The sequence below is a fragment of the Protopterus annectens genome, chromosome 3.part1 (assembly GCF_019279795.1).
Source record: "Protopterus annectens isolate FY-2018-M chromosome 3.part1, PAN1.0, whole genome shotgun sequence".
NCBI lineage: Eukaryota > Metazoa > Chordata > Ceratodontiformes > Protopteridae > Protopterus > Protopterus annectens.
In genome coordinates this window covers 338599810-338613820 of record NC_056732.1, presented here as the reverse complement: position 1 = coordinate 338613820, position 14011 = coordinate 338599810, and positions in this window count along the sequence as shown.

Sequence of the window (14011 nt, the reverse complement as noted above, 5' to 3'; positions counted from 1 at the left end):
AGTGCAATAATGGGTTTTGATCAACATGCATTTTCTGAATAGTAAGAAGAATGTAACTCTTATATCTGGCATTAATGAGCGACTGTAGTCCTTAGAGATTTACCAGAGATTAAATGTTGTAGTAAGGAACAGGTTTAAAATTATGAGACAAAATCAGGGCAGTTCCCTTTTAAACTCCCACTTAACAAAAGTATGTTAAAGGAAGTGTGTTTGACATTTATTATCATTCATCATGAAAATAAATAAACTTTGAAGAGTTTGCACTTCTTTTAAATAGCTGTTGGCTAGATATTTATTTTTACAAGTGACATTTTTTATTTCTAAGGAACTCCTATTTGATTTGTGCCCCTGACACCACTGATATGCTACTTTTTGGTGACCTCACCACCAGTACTATCAGGACTAAGAAGGAAAAAAACAGTTTATTTGTGCTGACAGTAAATAAAAATCATGAGAATAGAAACCATGACTACTTTTTACTACCCAAGTAATAAGAATGTCATTTACTGCTATATCTGTGTGTCTACACTACTGCTGCGATGTTTGCTCAGCAGTAATTGTGATTACAAATCATTGGAGAATAATGCCGTCTACAGCTTTTAAAATGCTGGCATTAAAACATAGTGTAACTCACAATTTATGTGTCTGCATTTATTTATTCTTACTATCTGAGATAACATCGGCCTAAAAACATTATTTTTGTCCAACAGTCACTGACATTTCCTGTTGATCCTCTCTTTGAAGAAATAATTCCCAGCCTCTGACATCACATTCTGTTCTTATTTCAAAGACTGGCATTTCACATATGTGAATTTGCTGTGGGAATAATTCTTCTCTTATAATCTCTTTAACTAAATCTTCCACAAGGAATAACACTAACATGGTTTATTTTCTAAATAGGTGAACACATGCTGAAAATGGTTTAAGAGTTGATTGGGAAATTGGGACAAAAATGAAGGTAATTGAATTTAGTTAGGACATTTTTTTCCCCTAGCAGTATTTGAAATGTGAGCTAAGACTGTGCTGAGTGATAAAATCTTAAAACTGAACAACGGAAAATATAAACTGCCTCATAATGTGCAAAGTGGTATTTTCATCTTTGCAATGTAATCCCACTTATTTATATACATGCTTATAGCCAGCTTAATACAAAATGACAACTATGTGATAACTGTCACAAACTAAATCAAACTGCATGGATACAAAAATGCCATTTAGACCATAGAAATGCAATGATTGCAATAAAAATCTTCTACTAATATATACAGACCTCCTGCTAATAAGCCAAGGAACACAGGACTAGTGATTATTTGGACCCCCTACCAAGCGCTCACGAAATGCATTCTTCATTCACATTGCCTAAAGACCTCTTTTAATAAAATGCTACAAGTCAAATTACCACAACCTCCTAGAAGCAGTCAGTTTTGAAAAGTTTCAGAAATTGCTCACTTCCACTACTGTAAGCATTTCTATATAAGGTACTCCTTATGGTCTGGTGATTTGTGTACACATGTTTGGTTGTCCTACAAAGAATGCTACTTTTAACTTTACAAACAGAGGTACACGTTTCTTTACAGTGCAGATCATTTGAGAATAGCACCTGACAGGTAAAACTTACAACTGCAACAAATGCATTAATTGTGCATTTTACCACAATTAATGCATTTGCTGCAGTTGTAAGTGATACCTGACAGGTGCTATGTTAAGTGATCTGGTATGTAACATGCATGTTACCACAATCAATGCATTTGTTGCAGTTGTTTTACCTGACAGGTGTTATGTTAAATGATCTGCACTGTAAATAAACGTGCACCTCTGACAGTTGCGAGTTTACCCAAGGCACAGACTGAACACCCAAACCTAAACTACCATGTGGGATAATGAAGTACATGCCACACTTTGTTTTAAAGACTTTTTAGCCCATCACACCATATACTACTTTGAAGGCATGATCCTGGACACTGCTACATAAATAGCAATTGAGCACTAATTTTTTTTTGGTGACTTGCTGTACATGCGCAAGCTACCACATTGATTTAACTCCATGTAAAGAGTAGGTAGGCATTACTAGCACCCCACTTAAAAGACTTATCCATCCACTAGAAATATTACATTGTTGCTTGGATATGCTGACTGAAGTGTTCCAATGGACAGCAATGAGCTCTTACTCAGTGATGTAAATTTGGAATGGGCAGTTGTCCTCAACATGAAATGCATATTTCCCACATTAACTTATTAACTTTATTGTTCTTTTACTTTTATTCTTATTCCACGTGGTAATAAAAAGCAAGATAAGTTGCTTACCTGTGATAATCTTTTTCCCATGAAGTGAGCCTTGTAAAATCAGTTTCAGTTGTTTGCTAGAACTTCTGAACACATTTGTAAAACAATCTCAGGGATTCATTAACAGCTGGTGACATTGCAGATGAGCTAACACTACTTACCTTTTTAGCATGACTAGCAAACCTCTCAACTGCCCAGATTTTCACAGAATGTCCAGATTTTTTACTCATATTTTTGGTCTGTTTCTAATATGTAGTTTTCTGGCAAACCATTGAGGACTGAAGTCAGAAAAAATGGCAGACATTTGATTTTCAGACTTCCCTCAAAAAATTAATGCTAATGAAAAACCTGTTATTCTATCAGCTTTCTAAGTATGTAAGAGCAATATTTTAAAAATGTTCCTATTTTGAGGCCTTTGTCCTCGCATTAATTGTGGCTTTTTCCAGATTTCTTGCTCTAAGAGGTTGAGAGGTCTGATGAACAGCAGCACTGCAAATCACACATGCATGCAGCCAAGGCAGGTATCATGAAAAGGATCCCCCTCCTGGCTGCAGGTTCATGTTCACATGTAGTAAGCCACCTCGTGGCCACATCAAAATGCAGGAGGCAAACAAGTGAGTGCATATTACAAACCACTGTTCATAGCTTTATAGATATATGCTAGGCTATTGACTACCAGGGCCTTTATAAGTTTAGTTATGCAATCCAGCCTAATTGTGTCCCTATTTATCACGGGCATTTATTAGTTGGGGGTATGTTAGTTAGGATGTTTCTAAAGATTATGTGGGGAGTATGTTAGTTTGGGCATTACTGTCTGCTTCTAGCTATCAGAGACATGGGGGCCAGACCCAGGATGAATTTCCAATTTCCCCATCCATTGGTCAAGGTTACGCTCAAATAGGGTTAGGGATTGGCTCAGCTTCACATGAATGGGGAGCCTGTTTTAGAGCATGGGGACCCTCTGAGACACATATCTGTTTTGCCAACATGTCTTATTTATGTCACAAGGAAAATTTAAATCCTTTGATTTATTGATTCTAATGCTATTCATTTTGTGGCTGTGCAAAAGGTCCATCAGAGATGGATCCAAGTATGCTTTGTATGCCAGGCATAGATCACCTCTCAATAACCTGTAGGAGACAGAGTATAGAGATAGGGTGTTAAAGTGATCTGTACAGGACAATGTGTTTATTCCCAGGATTCTCCTGGTAAGGAACCTTTGTGGGTGTTCCAGCTATTGTATGTGTCTGGTCAGGTACATGCTGAACAGAGACATTATACTCAAAGATGGGTCTGATAAGGTCCAAATAAAGTAGCCCTTTGTCTTCCTTGGACCTGGATGCCATGCCCTTACTTATAAGTTGGGCGACACAGAATGAGTTTCTTACCACCTTGGCCACATGTTGGTCAAAGCCCAGATTACTGTCTAAATATGTTCTCAGATACCCGACTACTGGGTCAGCTGTTAGAGGTTTCTTCTTGCTGGAGTAATTAGCCTGGGTGGAAGTTTTTTCACAAGACACTATAATGCATTTCTTGACATTTAGTTTTAATCCATGACTTTGGCACCAGTCATTTGTCTGTGTTAGATCCTCTTGTAAGATGTTTGTGTCATGGAGGAAATCTATGATAGATCCCAACTGGCAGTCATCTACAAACTTAGTTAGCCAAAGGCCCTTGACATTAGCCTTTACTTATGAGAAATAGATGTCAAACAGGAGCAGTCCTAGCATGGAGCCCTGAGGTACCCTGCTGAAGACTGGTCTCTTAGTGGAGGTGGTATCACCAAGTCTGACTTCCTGTATCCTGTCTATGAGACAGCTAGCAATCCAGGATTTATGCCCAGTTCTGTGAGTATGTCAAGTATACCTGAGTGGGGTATTGTATCAAACACTGTAGCCAGGTCCAGGTAGGTGGTATGCCTTGGTGTCCTTCTCAAAGTAGTCCACCAGGTTTAGTAGGCATGACCTTCCCTTGACAAAGCTAAAGTGGGTTGGCCCAATGCCTGAAGGTTACTTATGTCTATGTTGATCATTTCCATGATAATTCATTCCATTGTTTTTCCTATTAAACTAGTCAGACTAATAAGTCTGTAGTTTCCATTGTCAGTTGATGATCAACCCTTGTGAAGTGGGATAATGACAACAATCCTCTATTCCCATGGTACAAAGGCTGTTTTGAAGCTATATTTGGAAAGTGGCTCAAGGGGTCCTGATTGGTCATGTTTCAAGCTATTTAGGAGGCATGCTGGGATATTGTCACAGCATAATGAGGCTTTGTTTTTGGCTTTAGTGAGCGCTGCCAGGACCTGCTCCCTGTTAATAGTTGGGGGGAAATGCTAGTAGGTATTTCATGGGTGGAGGGGGAAGGGGAGTGCTAGAGTGACGTTTGAGCTGAATCTGTCAGCTAGCAAATTCGCCATATCTCTGCAGCAATGGCAGCATTGGCCACCAGTTTAGCATGCTGATGTGTGCTGCCTTTGAAATTTTGAACATAGCTGTAGAAGGTTTTGTGGTTGTCTTTAGCCTATAAGGCTACCTTGTCCTCGTAATTGGCCTTATTGGATTTACTTAATCCTCTTAGATTCCAGTTTAGATTAGTTGTTGAGCTCTTATCATTGTGGGAGTTGCTCTTCCTGATTTTAGTCATGCCTTATTTCCTTTTGTTGTGTACCCTATTAAAGTTATGATTCTACCAGTGTGTTTTGCTTTTAGAGTTTGTTTTGACTTAGTTCTAGTAGGTATATCAACCTCTATACAGCCATTTACATGGTTATACAGGGTCTCTTTGAACAATTCAGCCTAGGTTCCTGAGAACTTGGGGTTGGAAGAGGCAATGAATTTTAATAAACTATCACTTAATAGGATGTAGTTTGCATTGGAATAGTTCCTAACTGTTACAGGGTTTGCTGGAGTTGACTTGATTTTTATTTTGAAGAAGACAGCTTTGTGGTTTACTGTCTGTGTGTGTGTGTGTGTGTGTGGGGGGGTGCACTGTTCTTCCATGTTGTTGAGTACAAGGTCCAGTACGTCTGACTCTCTGGTGGGTGTGCATACTATCTGGTAAATGGTATTTGTGTTAATAAAGTCCAGGAATCATTGTGCCTGTAAATATAAGGTAGTGTTCTGTTTCCCAGTCTACAGAAGGGTACTTAAAGTCTCCAATGACTGGGATATTTGGTTTAATGGTGCCTGTCCTCAGAAGCACTAGGTATGAGCTATGGAATTCAAGGGACATAGAGGATGACGTATAGCTTGCTAGGTTATGGTACGGGGCTTTGTCTGTGGTGATTTGCACCAAGGCATCATCCTGTTTGACCAAAGTAGAGTTATGCTTGTTGCTAAAATAGACTGAGACTCCTCCACCTTTTGTCCCTGTCTATGCAGCCAAAAGTCTAAATGTGAGGAAGGCACTGAAGCCTTTCACTTCTGCAGTATTTCCTGTGGATTTTAAACATGTCTCCTTAATGATACAGATGTCTATGTTTTCCAGTGTGAGGATAGCTTGTAGGATGTGGAGTTTCCTGCTTAGGTTAAAAGCATTGAGTAGAAACACCTTTAGGTTTCTTTAGGTTTTATTTGCTATTCCAGTAGGTATATTAATTTGGCATTGCCTAAAAAAGGTTCCAAGAGGGGTGGATGAAGTTTTGGCCAATATTTTTAAGCCTGGGGAGACAGGTTTGTTAACCATGTCCTCCAATGCTGAAAAATGTTGACCCCCCCCTGGAAAGACACCAGAAACTTAGCCAATTACTGAAATCAATCATCTTTTATTCATACTGTGGCATTATCCTTGGTGGAAATAGAATGCTGTAGGTGAAGTGAATATGCCTACACAGTTGTGTAGCGATTACATACTTAACATCAGCAGGGAAATACAGATAAATTTATGAGCAATGAAAAGGCAAGTAACACAGACATTGGTTGGGAGTGGATATCACTAACCAAAATCACAAAGAGGATGCACGTTAAGGTACAACATGATTTTTGTAACAAAACATTATGTAATAGTATAAAAAATATGTTAGACTATATGGCTATGTCAATGCACTTTGAAGTATTCACAGGGGATGTGGGATGTAAAAGTAAGTAACAACATCCATCATACCTAACAAGAATGAAAAGTTTTAGCCATGCACCCATACTATGCCGTGAAGGTAAATAAAATGAAAAAGATGTCTCTCCTGAGATGTGTTAGTGTAGTAATTCATTTTATACACCCATATATCCAAGTTAAACTGTAAACATGGGACACTGCAGATGTCAAATGGTAAAGGATCATGAAAACACATCACATGTGCTGGCAGATTGCAGTGTAAAAGTGCAAGTAACAGACCTCAATGGAACACTACAATGTGTCAGACAACCACCTTAGCAAAGGTAGCCAGTGAAGCAGTCACGTTGTATGTCCCCTTCTACACATCACACATCTGTGCATAAATTCATGCATCAATGAAATAAGTCATTATAGCACCTCCAGATTAAGACCAAATATCCCTCAACTGGCCATCCCAACACTCGCAGAAGAATCCAGAATAATGAATCATGTAAGACAATGCCAGCATTCCCCACATAATGCACACTCTCTTGATGTAATACATTTAGGCCAGTAACACGTCATAGTAATCTAGTTATTGGTTTGACTAAAATGAAGAACCAGCCATCATAACAGTTATTGCTATACACAACAGTTAACATTAAAATCCACTTTTCCACCTATGCAGGTAATGGTATTAACACAGCTATTTTAACCTTCTTTCTGATTAGTGTGTGGAATGACATTACTACCTACTTTATTTTTGCTGTGTCACCACAAGTTGACATTACTGTAATGGCTAACATTTTGACAAGTTAACTTGCCAAGTTAACAAATAATGGGCAAAGAAGGTGATGGAACAGACATACAGCAATGATCTCATGGCATTCTTAAAATGCATTTGGAAATCATTACAGACAGTCACTGGCATAAAAATATTTACATCATAGCACACGAGTTTATATTAACGTATTCATCACTCACCTTACAGTTTTTTTTACTTGCAGTAATGTGACATCTAAAATATACACTGTTAACATTAAAGCCTTATAATTCTGTGTTGGTGGGGGATTGAATCCACAAGCATCATTATATTTCACACATAGGCATAACATGATGATCTTCTTCTCTGGCTATGCTGATGGTACTACACAGAATCAGCAATCTTTGTTTACATAAACATGTTGGCATTTGACTTCCTAGCCAAAAGCTGTCTCTGTTCTTACTCAACATCAGGATACACTATTTTCCTAAATGTGAAGTCACTTCCCTACCCCTATCAATTTCTCTCCCCTGACTTTCTCTCTAAATATACTATAAGCCTGTTTTTCACTCAGTTTGTAATGCAATTCCTGTTTGTATTATACTAACTTATTTTTAATTTCTCTATAAACTGGTTAACATTTCTCTAACTATTAAATAGTTGAGGAAGACATTGTTGAACAGGGTAATGTGGCCACCCCCAGGAACAGACATTGCAGAACCTTCCTCTAGCCTTCATGGATGGGAGATACTGCACAGAGGGCTTAGCATCAGTGCTCAGACAAGGTGTGGTTACTGTCCTCCAACAGAGGTTGGTATATCAGTAGTTGCCACCCAATGAATGTGCAGGGCCATAACAGAGGATGTGATGGTCGTCCAAGGACTGCATGGTGACTTAAAGAACTGCATGAATTACATGTGTAACTCCTTGGCTAGGATGACCAAAACATGTCAGGGCAAGGGCCATTCATGTTTAGTATCCTCAGATGGTAGATGACGTGGCCGTGGACAGGCAAAGCCCACTCCTGCAGTGGTTACACTTCCAATGCTTCATCAGTAGTGAATGTATCTACACCCAGGCAAAGTTGCCCCTGTGGTCATGTTCATGCTGATACCTCCTCCAGCCGATATCTAGCCAGTGTCATCAAGCAACCAATGTAACCCCTGACAGAACTACTTCTCATGTACAGGAGCATGCATGTGAGGGTGAGCCCACTGCTATGTCTGCCTTGGACCTGCCCAGTATACCATAGAGCCATTCTGGCCCACATGCAGTGGCTGTGTCACTGCAGAGACACATGCAAACCACCACTGTGCATAGTTCCTCCATCATACACAGTGCAACCAGCCCCAACCCCCCAGTAAACCACATCCCTAGTATACCATGCACTTAAGCATTGAGCATAACTGCATTCCTTCATTTTGCCAAACATCAGTACTCCTTATTGTACCCCCTTCCCCACCTGTGCACATGATGATAACTGTGCCCTGGCCTTATTACATTCTAACCTGGGCTGCCTTATGTCAGTTGTATAGAGTGACCATCCTATGCATGTGTTAGCGCAGTTCTGTGATTTCATGAGCATTAGTAGTGCTTGTCTGTATCAGCTTAGATGCCGGATATTTATTCGGTACAGTTTCTTATGTCACCTGTGCAAATGATGGTAACAAAGACCAGGACTTTGTTCATTTTCTGACTTGTGCTGCTTCATGTTTGATGCACAGAGTGCCCAATCTATACATGTGTCAATGTGTTAACATAGTTTTGTGTTTTGTATGTATCACTAGTACTTGTCTGTATCAGCTTAGTATTGTATATTTATTAGTACAGTTTCCTTCTCCACCTGTGCAAACAATGATAACTATGGCCAGGACTTTTGTTCACTTTATGACTTGGGCTGCCTTATGTCTGATGCACACAGTGGCCACATGACAGGTTATTCATTGCTGCATCGACCACTGACATTTTTTTAGAACTGTTCTGTGTTTGAAGGACAGCAAATAGTCATGTAAGTAGCTATAGATCAGAGCATGTGTATGTACCTTTAAGAAGCATTTCCAGATGTAAGCATGTGCATATAAATAGTGAGCACGTGCAGGCAGCAGTGCCATTTTGAGAGGACAGCCAGAGTGTTAACATGTATGTGTGTGGTAGTCAGTCTGTTTATAAGTTTATTTAAGTTTAAGTTACAAAGCCTCATTTCTGAGGTGTTTGTGTGTAATAAAGCTGCTTGAACAGAACCCACAAATGTTTATATGTTTTACCCTGACCAGATGAGTGACATGGTGTCAGAACAGGGACTAGAAGAGCTGCTTCTATGACCCATGAGGTGCAGAATTGAAGGTGAAGGCAGACTAAGCAGGTTAAGTGAAATGGAGCGCAGACAAATGAAAAAGGGCCAAAAATGAGTTAAAGGTAAAGAAAACTGCACAAGTCATTTATTTGGCAAAGAAAATGAAGCAGGACATTTATAAGACACAAAATGAATTCTTAATCAAATGAGTAAAACAAAAACGTATTATTAAGCAAACAAATGGTACAAACCCCATTATTAATTAAACAAAATGTTTGAAACCACAACATTTGATAAAACTAGCAAAGCTATTCATATGAGGCTCAGAATTACCTTTAGCCTGTATAACATGCATGTTTAATGTAAAACTGGCACAAAAAAGTATAATAAGCATGATAAGAGATTAAAAAGTCATAACGAGTACAATAAAAGGACAAATTAACCTTAAATGGCAAGGTGACTGCATGTTTTTTAATAAAAGACCGTGTTTGGGCACAAACTACTATTTCAGATTGACTGAAGCCATTCAAAGCATAACTAGAGCTGTTGGAAGTATCTCAGAGTGTGCAAAGTGCTGAGTGTGTGCTTTATTATGGTGCAATTATTTCAAAGAGTTTGCTGTGTGCAAAGTACAGTTATATTGCAAAGTGCAGTCAAAGTGCAGCCATTTTGAAAAGTTTTTTGTGCTGTGTGCATTTATTCGCAGAAAGTTGCCATTTCAAAGTGTTTCTCACACTGTGCAGAGTTATTTTGCAAAGTACAGACATTTTGAAAGGTTTTTGTGCAGTGTACAGTTTATTTGCAAAGTGCATTCAGCTCAGTGTTTCTTACTCTGAGCTTCTTCTGCCGTGTACAGTTTATTTACAAAGTACAGTCATTTCAAAGTATTTCTTACACTGATAAGGAGTGGTTTCATAAAGTACAGTGTTTTCAAAGTGTTTTTACGCTACAGAGACTTATTTAGCAAAGTGCAGTTTTTTCAAAGAGTTTGTTGTGCTAGTGGGCATAATTACAAGTACTGGCATAAAGTTCTGGCATATATATATATATATATATATATATATATATATATATATATATATATATATATGTGTGTGTGTGTGTGTGTGTGTGTGTAAGTTCATACATAATTTCAAGCACCTTCACTACTGTGTGTTGTTATGGCAGAGGCATTTCTCAGACCAAGTCCACTAGTGTTTGATCATAATATAGCAGAGAAATGGAGAGTATTCAAGCAGGAATATGATATTTTCATAGAAGCAACTTTTTCTGACAAAGATGCACGTACAAGGACATTCATTTTGCTTAACTTAGCTGGGTCAGAAGCCATTGAAAGAGAGCATTCATTTGTGTATGCACCATAAGTATATCCAGGAGAGAGGGCAAATCATCATATTGTGGTACCAGCTGAATCCAGGGAGGACCCTGAGTGCTTAAAACATAAATTTAGAGAAATATGCAACCCCCAGACAAATGTAACATTAGAGAGGCACTTATTTTATACAAGGGATCAAAATCCAGGTGACTTATTTTATACAAAAGACCAAAAGCCAGGTGAATCTTTTGCAGCTTATATTACTGACTTGAGAAATAAAGCTAAAATGTCCAGATTTGGTGACTTGAAAGATGAGTTAATAAAGGAAAGGTTTGTGTGTGGTGGTAATAGTGCTTCAGTGAGAAAGATTTTGCTTTGTGACAGTGATTTAACATTACGCAAAGCCATAGAGATTTGTCAAATCCATGAGTTTACAGAAAGGCACACAAATATGCTTACAAGTAATAAGAGCATGGTTTCAGCAGCCTCTAGAGCAGATGCAGACAGCATGAAACACATGGCAAGCAGAAACAGGCCTAAGCACATGGCAGCTGCAACCCCTGTGGGTTTTCCTGGGAGATCCCATAACTTTCTAGCAAGTTTCAAGACTAGCCCAATAAAAAGGACAAAACCCAAGTCAAGTCTTATTGTTAACTGTCGTAATTGTGGAGCCAACCATGAGTCTAAAAGAGAGAAGTGCTTAGAAGTTGGTCAGCAGTGCCACAAGTGTAAAAAATTGAATCATTTTTCAATGGTTTTGTAAATCAAGCAAGCATCATTCAGTTATTAAGAAAAGTCACTCAAAAAAGTAAGTTGATCATATAGAGAGCTGGAACCCTACTTTCTATGTAGATGATGTATCAGTGGCCGGTGAAAAGGTTAATGCAGCAGATTTGTTGGCAAAGAACAAAGTATTTTGTACTATCCTGATCAACGGTAAACCCACAGAGCTCAAAGTAGACACTGGTTCAAAGTGTAATGTGATGTCAGCAGAAACATTTGCTAAAGTGAGGGCTGGTGAGCAACTTAATTTTGCCAATTGTGTGAAGCTTGTTCCTTACAGAAGTGAAGAAATTCAAACTGAAGGCTCAGTAGTGCTTTCATGCTATTTGTCTGGGAACAGTTACAAGTTGCAATTTTATGTGGTCTGAAGACCCATGCAGTCATTATTAGGTCTCAGAGATGGTTTAGGAATGAGGCTGCTTTTTTACCAATGAAGTACATCATATAAGCACATATCCCTGTTCTAGCATCACTGATGCTATTTTCTCAGAGTATGCTGATGTTCTCAGCAACAATCTAGGCAAACTTCCAGCTGAGTACTTCATGAAAATAGACCAAGAGGTGAGTCCAGCGGTCAGACCAGGAAGAAGAGTTCCAATAGCTATGCAGGACAAAGTCAAGGTCCAGTTAGACAAAACGGTGCAGCAAGGTGTGATTTGTCCAGTCACAAAACCAAATGAGTGGGTGTCTTCAGATGAAATCAGAATATGCATTGACCCAAGAGACTTGAACAAGGCATTGAAAGACCTCATCATTATATGCATACAGTTGAGGAGATTGCAACCCTCATGCCAAATGCTACTGTTTTTTCTGTATTAGATGCAAAGAATTCATTTTGGCAAGTAATGCTTGATTGCAAATCTTTATTACAGACTACATTCATTACCCCATTTGGTAGATACAGATTTCTCACGATGCATTTTGTGTGCAATGGAGCAAATTTTTTTCAGGCTACCTGTGTGAAATAATAGTTGATGATTTACTGGTTGGAGGCAATGGTGAAGAAGAGCATGACAGAAACTTCAGGAAAGTTCTCGACACAGTGTGCAAAATGAATTTAAAGGTCAATCCTCTGAAGTGCAAATTCAGATTACCAGAAGTTACTTATGTTGGTCATTTATTTACCAGTACAGGCTCATGACCAGATCCTTCTAAACAAGCAGCCATTCTTGAGATGCCAGCTTCAGACAATGACCAAGCCTTACAGCATTTACTTGGTATGGTTAACTATTTGGGCAACTTTATCTCTGACTTTAGTGAGTTATCAGCACCTTTCAGAGAGCTGAAATGCAAAACTGTTGCATTGTCATGGTTAGAACAACACCAGATAGCATTTGATAAGCTCAAACAACAAATTGCTAACCCGCCTACATTAAGATACTATGATGTTCTCAAACCAGTACTATGATGTTCACAAACCAGTAGTTCTTTCCTGTGATGCTTCAAAGTTTGGTTTTGGTGCAGTTATTCTTCAAGAGGGCAGACCTGTTGCCTATAAATCTAGAACTGAAAAGAAAACAAACCCTCAAGGAATTAACTGTGTCAATGTTCAAGCAAAACATTCCAAGAAGAAAAACATTCAGGCACAGAAACATAGCAAGCTGCATAAAATCCAATCTTTTAATGTAGTAGGTAAGTACTTTCACATCATAAAATAGTGCTTCTTCAGACCATACAAGTAAAAGAAAGAGAAACAGTCCTTTTATGCATAAAACAATTTAACAATATAATTAATTAAATTCAAACTGACCAATGAATAACAAAGACAATGAAAAAACAATTCTCATTTAAAAGACTCCGTCTTTTCAGAATGGGTTTAACTGAGACTTTGTATTTTAACCCTGGAGGCTTATCCACCTGCATTTTTATAATCCAGTGCAACTCCCTAGTCTCGGTGTAATTTTTAACATCACCTCCTCCTATATACATATTAATAATTTCAATCACTCTGAACCTAAAAGTGTGCTGAATGCCATTGTCCAGGTAATGTTTAGCCAATGCACTGTATATATCTCCATTCCTCATACAATAATAATGTTCTCTAACTCATTCCATTAATGATCTGTTGGTTTTTCCATCATAAAAACAGCAGCATGATACACAACAAGCCAAATGAACTAGGTTCCTTGTGCAACAACTTGCCCTTACATGAAATTCATGTTTTAACTGTGTAACAGCATGAACAAAACATTGAGCTTTATCTATATATAAACAGAATTGTTAAGCAGCCATGAGTTCCCAGAGGCTCTTCTATCTCATTGACTCTACTCCTGTTCCTATAGCATAGTTGCTTTTTAAGTGACTTCTTATTTTTAAAGACAAAACTGGCTTTATTACCTGCAACTGCTGTAATCTGCTCATCCAAGTTCAAAATGGGCCAATTTGACTTTATAATATTAGCAATATCGAACATATCACTACTATAGTAGAGGGACATTGGTACACTTGGTATATTAGTAGACTTATATACAGTCTTTCATTCCAATGCCTGGCCAGAAAAATACGGCCTTGCCTTATTCTTCTTATGTATAGCACTACC